A 10274-nucleotide genomic window follows, 5' to 3' on the forward strand; every position below is an offset into this window, starting at 1 on the left:
ATTAGTGAAAAACCGATTACTTTCTGAGACCGATTATCTGTCCTATTCCTTGACTTGGTCTCCTACGTGGTCCCCAGTTTCAATGATAGCTTTCTCACTGATGTCATACCTTCATGCACTCTTATCGTTTTTTTTTTTGGATTTTATGCACGTTCTGAATTATCCCTGTTTTTCTTTAGCATATACCTATTCTTCAGAACGTTGCTATCAGTTTCCCCCATTTGTTGTTGTCGAATGCCTACTGTAGGTCTACAAATGGTGTAGAAGTCTCTTGAATTTTGTTAAGTCTTACCTTCTTTATTGAGTCCAATTACTCTCTGTTGCCTTTATTATCCTTGGAGCCAGAGCTACCGTAAAAATAAACTCAATTTTCATTGCCATTCTTTCATATATTATTGTTGTCAGCAGCTTTATTTGATTGTATACTATTAGTTGATTTTCTTTGCTGACTCGTGGACCCCATGTAGAGCGCCGAAGCGAAACACCCGACCGTCGCCTTTGTATTGAGCCATATCAGCTCCGACCATCCATCCTAGGCAGCTCGTTCAGAGAACGCAGACCGCTCTGCATCCGAGAGGTCATGTGTTCGCTCCCCAGCACCGCCCTGTGGACGGCAGCTAGCAGTTTGCTTGACGATGTTTCCCAGACTTTACAACGTCAGAGTTCCGCAGCCTGCTTGGGCCCATACAAACACGTCACTAGGTGCCGTTGTAACTGCTACGTATGGGTTCGTCACAACATGTCAGTGCCTTGTACTGCCGTGGTTACTTCGTACTGCCTTCCCGCATGCCAGCGATATTGTAAACCTGCCCCACAAAATCGTTTGCGAACTACCAACACTCTCCGTGGCTGCCATCCGATGTGCCAGTCGGTCACTTAACTACTACCTTCCAGCAATAGCGGCCCGAAATTTACAAACCTTCCCCAAATCCACGTCCGTATTTATTCGTGGCGCAGCAATATGGTTGTAACGTCACCGTTACTGGAGGTACTAGTTCAAGAAATGTTGTACCAGCAGTGAGGTGACTCGTTGCTTCCCTTAGTTCCATATCCGCCTACAGTATTGTGAATTGATTTGACATTGCCAGTAGATTTATCATTTAAGTGTTTTAATTGTTGGAAATAATTCCTTTCCCCAGTGGCTTTCTTACCTCGGATAAACTGGGAAGATAATTGTGTGGCCGGCCGCGGTGGTCTAGCGGTTCAGGCGCTCAGTCCGGAACCGCGCGACTACTACGGTCGCAGGTTCGAATCCTGCCTCGGGCATGGATGTGTGTGATGTTCTTAGGCTAGTTAGGTTTAAGTAGTTCTAAGTTCTAGGGGACTGGTGACCACAGATGTTAAGTCCCATAGTGCCCAGAGCCATTATTTTGATAATTGTGTGTGTGAAATCTTATGGTACTTAACTGCTAAGGTCATCAGTCCCTAAGCTTACACACTACTTAACCTAAACTATCTTAATAACAAACACACACACACCCATGCCCGAGGGAGGATTCGAACCTCCGCCGGGCCCAGCCGCACAGTCCATGACTGCAGCACCTTAGACCGCACGGCTAATCCTGCTCGAAGATAATTCATCATTTCGATAGTCCTAATGATCCTCCCCGTTTATGAACAGGTGCGCAGCATCTGATTCTATAGCATCTGCATAGTCCTACAGAGATTTCATCATCACGTTCAGATGCAAGCTTTCTGCGTCAGGTGACTCTGTTTCTGGCGAGTTGGTCACGCCGTTCGAAATCTTCATTTCGGTTTGTTGAGTTCTGTCATCCGTGGACTGTGGAGTATTCACAGAGAATGGTTCATCGTTGTAATACCTACGCTCTTATCGTGGAACGGTGGCTTTTCAGTGATCTGGACCTTGTCTTTCGAGAAAACGCACTTGCCACCACAGGGTGGGGCCTCGGTCACCCATCCCTTACGCATGCAGTACCTGCACTTATTGAGTCCATTGTCTGCCAAGGTCTTCGTAAGTGCTGGTCGGAGGGCAAGCCCTACTGGACAGCAATCTACTGACATCATCGTGGCGTAGACCGCTGATTTGGCAGCGCACGTCGGCCGGGGTGGCCGAGTGGTTCTAGGCACTACAGTCTCGAACCGCGCGATCGCTACTGTCACAGGCTCGAATCCTGCCTATGGCGTGGGTGTGTGTGATGTCCTTAGATTAGTTACGTTTAAGTAGTTCTAAGTTCTAGGGGACTGGTAACCTCAGAAGTTGTCCCATAGTGCTCAGAGCCATTTGACCATTTTTGGCAGAGCACACTCTGCTGTGTGTTCGCCGCAGGATACTCGTGTGGTCGTGAGCAAAGATCACGATTCTAGACACGATGTATTAAAACTATCGATAAACTTTACTTCAAATACACATGGAATATAGCCATATAGTGAAACTAGGTTAATTTGAAAATTTGCTGTGACTAGCAGCATGCTGGTGTCTTCCGATACCGTACCGTATCGTGTTTCGTGCCCTTACAAGCCTCGACATTGGTACGTATGGTGTTTTCTTCGCACAACACGCCATACGCAAAAGGTTCTCCCTGCGAGGTATCTCTCAGGTTTTAATATGTTTTCCATTGCTAGACGTCACCGTCCGTGGACAGTTCGAATGCCCTGGGACACAAGGCGAGGCCGCACCTCCTCTACACTGCGCCACTGCTGGCACCGGGTGCAACATTACACTAGCACCCCCAAGCGCCACGACGTGAGTGCGCGGTGTGATGGAAGACAGAACGTTAGACTTCGCAGAAGAGAACCAATTACAAAGAACCAGAAGACACCACCGACCGAGCTGGATGAATATGATTGCATTCCTGTGCAGCCGTAGTTGAGTCGGTAGCTATTAAGAACAATTTGCCGGCATACCTCACAGAGTACGGCATGCCTGGTGTGTGTGTGTGTGTGTGTGTGTGTGTGTGTGTGTGTGTGTGTGTGTGTGTGGAGGTGTATGTGTGTGTGTGTGTGTGTGTGTGTGTGTGTGTGTGTGTGTGTGTGTGTATGTATGTGTGTGTGTGAGTGATTCATCGCTTCCACAATTTTTTGTATTTGATCATCTTCCTCATATTATCGGCGGTGTGCGCATAGAACAGATTTATTTCTGTGTACATACGGTTTTATTCAGTGCTGGAGCGATTAACGATTAATGCGTGCTTGCTCAGTCCTGATACAGTTACCATTGTTTCTAAATATGGTGTGCTCTCGAATCAATGCAGTTGTGCCATGCTGCTCTGTGAAGCATGTACGTTGTACTTAATGCCCGGTAGTGAGAGCAAATACAAATCATACCAACTAGTATAATTGAGACAAACCTTGGTATATTTTCTGCAAGAGTGCTTAAGTATCCATATAGTTTCCTCTTTCAATGATTGATCCTTTGCTTCTTCCGGTTAATGTTGTTGTCATAAATTCGCTCCGAGCAGAAAGTCTAAATTATTACAGAAGCATTTGGTCATTATCCTCTATTTCAAATTGCTTCGGAGTTGGTTATATTGCCGTCAGCTTGTAGCTGTGTTACTGGGCACACTGAGTGTGTGTATTTAGAGCAAGCTTTCATGTAAGAGTTCTCACGGTTATAGGAAGCTTGTATACGCTGTTCACGCCTAGGTACGTTAGTTTGTTTTGAGTCTGTCATACGTTCTAAAATATCTGACCATCTGTGATTCATTCGGGCCGCAGCTCTCTGTAACTTTACCATTGAAGCTATTTTAGAATTATGTGGGTACACTTGGGGTGTGTTACATGTGTTTGAACTTCTTTTGGTTATTGTAACACCTAGGACTTTCGACTTGATATCCTGGCGGAGGTTCGAGTCCTCCCTCGGGTAGGAGTGTCTCCGTTTGTCTTTAGGGTAATTTAGGTTAAGTAATGTGTAAGCTTAGGGACTAATAACCTTAGCAGTTAAGTCCCATAAGATTTCACACACAGTCTTCGACTTGATGCAGAGTAGCGATAATGCTATCAAATGTTTCACTTCTAAAACAAATGTCACTTTTCAAAATTCATTGTAAAAATGTTCTTGAAATTGTATTAAATTAAAATTTCGAATAGTATTGTTCACTCATAGCTCAATCCAGAACTACAATACCTGTGACGGCACAGTAGGGCTGGTGCATACAGGGAAGCTTACTAACTTCACAGCTTCAAAACATTCTTTTGTATCCCGCCTGGAAGGCGGCGCGTGGGTCTCCGCCTGTAAGCTGAAGGGTAGGCCGAATGTAGGAAGTGAGTGGGAGCAGGAAAAGGAGAAATGTTTCGGTACTAGTGTATGAAGATATACAACTGGTAATACTTAATTTGGTCTGAGGTGCGAAGCTGTACATCAACCTAACATCGGCTAGAAGTTACAAAGGGAAAATCTGTAGTGTCTCGCCCACTATGAAATAATAACAATATTGCTTGGTCGTCTACTCAGAATCAAATGGGCTGAATCAGAGCGGCACTCGTAGAGCTGCACAGCACCGGCTGGAGGGCGCTGTCGTCCGTGTCGGTGCCGTAGTGCCAACCTCAGAACCTGTACCGACGCCGTGGCATCGTGGCTATTGATACCACACATTCCACTGTATAATAAAATAGCGACTATACTGTTAGGTGGGCTAATATGGCAGTGCACGCCTCAGTAGAAAATTAGAACAAAATATGTGGCTAAAATAAGGATGTTACCTGGTTGTCTTCCTTCATTCTTTGTTGAAAACACCAATTTAAATAATCTTTTTGCTTCCGTAGTGCAAGCAGTACTGGATACATTAGTAGTTTGTAGGCTATTCCCCTGTTAATTTTTTATCCAGACAGCGTGTCTTGTTTTGCAAGGGGACGTAGAATTAAAGCTTCAAAATCGATCACGAGTAAACAAAAACATAGATAACTCGAGACAAAATAAGAGAGTAAATAGATCTTACTCTCCATAAAATTTCAATAATCCTACTTGAGAAACACATGCACGGACTACACAAAGTTAGCAGATTTCAAGATGGCTAACATACACAAATACAAAATTGGTTCAAATGGCTCTGAGCACTATAGGACTTGAATTCTGAGGTCATCAGTCAAGTAGAACTTAGAAATGCTTAAACCTAACTAACCTAAGCACATCACACACACCCATTCCCGAGGCAGGGTTCGAACCTGCGACTGTAGCAGTCGCGCGGTTGCAAAACTGTAGCGCCTACAAGCGCTCGGCCACCCCTGCCGGCTACATAAATGCAGACAATTCTGATGTTGTAGTTGAGTCTGTCATTTGCGAAATAAAACAGAGTAATATATTCTGAGAAATTGAATGTTAACTGAATTCTGACTCAAAATGACCATCATACATACATTTTGTTATATCTGTACCAAAAATGTCAGAAAATTCCATCTTCACTCGTTATTTTGGTTGAAAGCTATTATTTGAAAAATGAGCAGACGCCCGCAGACAACGTACGTTGCGGAACGTCGCTCAACATTATGTGAGCAGAGCTACTTCTACTGTTTGTCCAGAGACTTCTCACTACGTGCAGACAATAGAGACAGTTAGAAAGCCCCCGAGGTAACAAAACAGTAGTCTAATTTACGGAATTGTAAGCGAAAACTGGATTCACTGCAAAGCTAACTCACTGTGTAGACATGGGTCCTCTTTATAGAGATGTTACAACAGTACCGGGAACACGACGTTTCTACGAAATGTGAGTGTGGTGTAGGTGACGTACTTGAGCGAAAAAGGCTTCAGCCCTCAAGACAATACAGAGCCAACAGCGCATGCCGCGTTTCCACGTATCTTTGCCGCGGAACAATAACAGAGACCGGCGTTGAATGTACACTGCTTCTGCCGTATAAACCACAGGCTGCAGAAAAATAAATATGAGTCGGAGGAGAACAGACTAGGGAAGAACACCGCTGTAGTGGAAGTGGAACCCTATTGTTACAGAAAATTAATTAGAGATTTTAATTATTTCTTTTACATAAGTAAACCACAGAAATACGAGAGCGGCAAAAGAGTGAATCTGTGAAGTGGAACGCAAAGAGATCCCGTTCGATATAGCCTTACATCATCATACAGCGACCTGCCTACGCTTGTCGTCGGAGCAGCTAGTCCGCACATTGGTTATTGGAAGTTGATCACGGTAACATAGGTGTCGAGGAATGGGTGTGCAAAAATCGTAATACTATGAATAAACCTTATTTGACTCGATAACTGAGCCGGCCGCAGTGGCCGTGCGGTTAAAGGCGCTGCAGTCAGGAACCGCAAGACGGCTACGGTCGCAGGTTCGAATCCTGCCTCGGGCACGGATGTTTGTGATGTCCTTAGGTTAGTCAGGCTTAACTAGTTCTAAGTTCTAGGGGACTAATGACCTCAGCAGTTGAGTCCCATAGTTCTCAGAGCCATTTGAACCATTTGAACTCGATAACTGAATTGTACCTCACAGACTAGAAAGTAGCTAAGCAAACAAATACTTTGCTCTGACATTGTTGGAAAAGGGTACACTACTATTTGTCGTCAGATTGCACTGGTTAACAGAACATTACGTTAAAAAGTAGAGGACAGAAAATGAATTATATCGGTTCTTAGGAAAGGCGCCAAAGGGCTGAGACGACCGAGCGAGAGAGTGAGAGAGTGAGAGAGCGAGAGAGAGAGAGAGAGAGAAGGATAGGGTGAGAGGGAGAGAGAGGGAGAGAGGGAGAAAGAGGAAGAGAGACAGGAGGGAGAGAGGGTGCGAGAGAGAGAGAGAGAGAGAGAGAGAGAGAGAAAGAGAGAGAGACAGTAGAAAAAGAGGCGTGGTATCGACATTTTGTGCCTCTTACCATCTCCCAATGGCATACATTTTGAATGTAAAATATGCATCACCAACAGTTAACTTCACGCTTTATGTGAGAGACAACATTCCTCTGAGTGAATGTACGCCCAGTACACGACATTCAACAACATTGGGCCTAACTCGAGTTCCATTGTGGAGGATATTAACTACAGAACGTGGCACATCTCTGCTGGCTGCTTTATAAAATCGAGAAAAGTAGAAGCGAGTTCTGATGGAATTCTACAAGGTAGTTATGTTGCCGTTAGGTTGGTCCTAACGGAAATCTGCCTCTCTGCAAATGCATTTTTGTGCTAACGGAGAACTCCTTTATGTAAAGAATACGATCGAGTGCTCACGACCATCCTGGTGAAAAAGAAGTAATTACTAAGGGAAAGGACGTACATTAAAAGTAGGATCATCAAAATAAATCATAAATCACCGTACCTACCGAATATTATTAAATGGTTTGCGTTTTCTATGGCCTAGAATAGAATAGAAAAACGTTATGTTAAATATTAATAAAATTAGTTAATGTCGAATTCTCTAAATAAGATAGGTCACATAAGATTCATTGCATCCAAACATACTCCGATTTATTCCTCCTTAGTTGTCAGCCTAAAAACTCTAACGGTTTTTCACTGGCTTCTAGAAATATCCACCGAAACGATTTCACGATAATATTTCCATTCCGCGGTTTCCAAGTGATAGCTTTCGTGCTCAGAAATTTCTAAAGCAATCTGAGCTAATTACCTTTAAATGTTACCACATCCAGCTGCCTCCTCCTGCCAGTCATTGCACATATTCTGTACTTATTCGGGTAGCCGAACCAGAGACACACAGCTACAAATCACAAAGGGGGAAAACCGCATTACACTTTCTTTTTAATTGGGTGCTTTCTTCGAAATAATGTTGTTTATCAGTTTAAACTCAATGATATAGAAAATCTTTGATTAATAATCACTAAACATGCTAATGCTTCCTATGCATAAAACGTCCATGGACGAGATAATATAGTTTGTACGCGATTTGTGCATATTATCTTGCCGCCAGTAGTGGAGACGTTCAGTTAGATTTGACCACTTTCAAGTCTCACCTTCAAGATTCTTACCTGCTCTTGGCATTTTCTTCACAATGAACCTATGTTTGAAGTTATATTTAGTGCATGTTTATGTGAGACAACGGAAATTAATCCTACATTGAAGATGTCCACTCTGTGATTGAAATCGACATGCTATAATAAATAAAGAGTTTCAAATAAATACGACCAATACTGATGTTTTCCTTGTTCGCATTAATGCTTTAATTCTTGTACTATGTGAGAAACGAAGGAGACATCTCATACAAAATTATACATTCATCCGATTTGTCTTTGTCAGTTGTAACATGAAAGTTATTATAATTTTCAACTGATGCACGGGAAAAACAATGTTATAATGACATTCTCGTTTTGATCAAAATATTTTTTTTACTCTGACGTGAGAAAAGTCATGGGTTAGCGATTTGTACATACACAGAATGGAGGTATTATCGTGAGGGGGTTGGGTTGTTTGGGGGAGGAGACCAAACAGCGTGGTCATCGGTCTCATTGGATTAGGGAAGGAAGTCGGCCGTGCCCTTTCGAAGGAACCATCCTGGCATTTGCCTGGAGCGATCTAGGGAAATCACGGAAAAACCTAAATCAGGATGGCCGGACGCAGGACTGAACCATCGTCCTCCCGAATGCGATTTCAGTGTGCTAACCACTGCGCCACCTCGTTCGGTGGTATTATCATGAACTGAAGGTATAAACGGTCAGCGCATTGCCAGTGCTGTCATTTGTACTTAGTTGATTCACGTGACAAGGTTTTCGACATCGCTATGGTGGCACAACGGAGGCTAGACGCGTGATACTTTTCGTTTCACAAATCGTTAATGAACTCAACATTCCAGCGTCCACAGTATCAACAGTATGCCGAAAATACCAAATTTCACGCATTACCTCTCACCATGGATAATGCAGATCCCGACGGCTTTCACTTAACGACAGAGAGCAGCGCCGTTTGCTAGTGCTAAGAGACAAGCAACACTGCGTGAAATAATCGCATAAATCAACTTGGAACGAACGGCGAATGTGTCCACTACGTCAGTGTGGCAAAATCTGCCATAAGTGGGCTATGGAAGCAGAGGACCGACGGTAGTGCCTTTGCTAAAAGCGCAACACAGCTGTAGCGACTCTCCTGGTCTTGTTATTATATTGGTTGTACCCTTTGCCTGGACAGAGGGTTCAGCTGGCATGAGCTGATGCTATGGTTCGAATGTGCCACAGACCCTATGAAACCATGGACCCGAGTTGTCAACAACGCACTATGCCAAATGTTGGTGACCCCATAATGGTGTGGTCATTGTTTACATGGAATGGACTGGGTACTACGGTATACCTGAACCGATCTTTGACTGTAAATGGTTATGTTCGGCTACTTGGAGACCATTTCCAGCCATTCACTGATTTTATGTTCGCAAACAACGATGCGATTGTGAGGGATGGCAGTGCGCCATGCCGCTGGGCCACAACTGTTCGCAGCTGGTTTGAAGAGCACTCTCGACAATTCGAGTGAACTGTTTATCCATCCAGATCGCCCGACATGAAACCCATCGAATATTTATGGGTCATAATCGAGAGGTCAGTTCTTAAAAAAAAAATTATTGACGGCTGTAGAAGCCGTCCATGCCACATCGAGTTGCCACATTTCGACATTTCGCCATTTTCAAAATACCAGGACACTATTGATACCGAATGTCGAGTCCGGCGTATGTGTTCAAGCTTAGTGCGTTCAGGTAGTGGACTAATTGGTTTTAGAAGTCGATTTAGCACTATGATTCTATTATGAATGTTATGACGGAAACTAACATTAACTATCAACTACCATTTCTCAGTTAATCTATTACGCCAGTGGCCTTGCCGCAGTGGTGAAACCGGTTCCTGTCAGATCACCGAAGTTAAGCGCTGTCGGGCTGGGCTAGAACTTGGATGGGTGACCATCCAATCTGCCGAGTGCTGTTGGCAAGCGGGTGCACTCAGTCCTAATGAGGAAACCTGACTAGCTACTTGACTGAAAAGTAGCGGCTCCGGTCTCATAAACTGACATACCGACGGGAGAGCGGTCTGTTGACCACATGGTCCTCCAGATCCAATGACGCCTGTGGGCTGTGGATGACATAGCGGCCGGTCGGTGACATTGGCCCCTTATGGCCTGCTCGGGCGGAGTTTAGTTTAGTTTTTAGTTAAACTATTAGATGAGCATTTTTCCCAAAACGGTCACATAAATGACCTAAAACAAGAGTTAAATGGACAAATCAAATCAAATTAACTAGTCCCCACTTACAAATGAGATGTGTATCTGAACCAGTGTGTGCAGTACATAATTAACGTAGATTACGTTTTGAAGCTGTACTGTATGCTTCACATAAATAACAAGCCACTATGAAGGAATACTGAACTGCCTGGAAGCACACAGACGTGCAACA

General features: G+C 44.0%; 1 pseudogene; it reads left to right on the forward strand.

The window, feature by feature from the left end:
- Positions 1-9695: 9695 nt before the first annotated feature.
- On the forward strand, positions 9696-9813 carry LOC124617457 (annotated as a pseudogene).
- The last annotated feature ends 461 nt before the right edge of the window (positions 9814-10274 follow it).

Source organism: Schistocerca americana, chromosome 5 (genome assembly GCF_021461395.2).
Source record: "Schistocerca americana isolate TAMUIC-IGC-003095 chromosome 5, iqSchAmer2.1, whole genome shotgun sequence".
Taxonomy (NCBI): domain Eukaryota; kingdom Metazoa; phylum Arthropoda; class Insecta; order Orthoptera; family Acrididae; genus Schistocerca; species Schistocerca americana.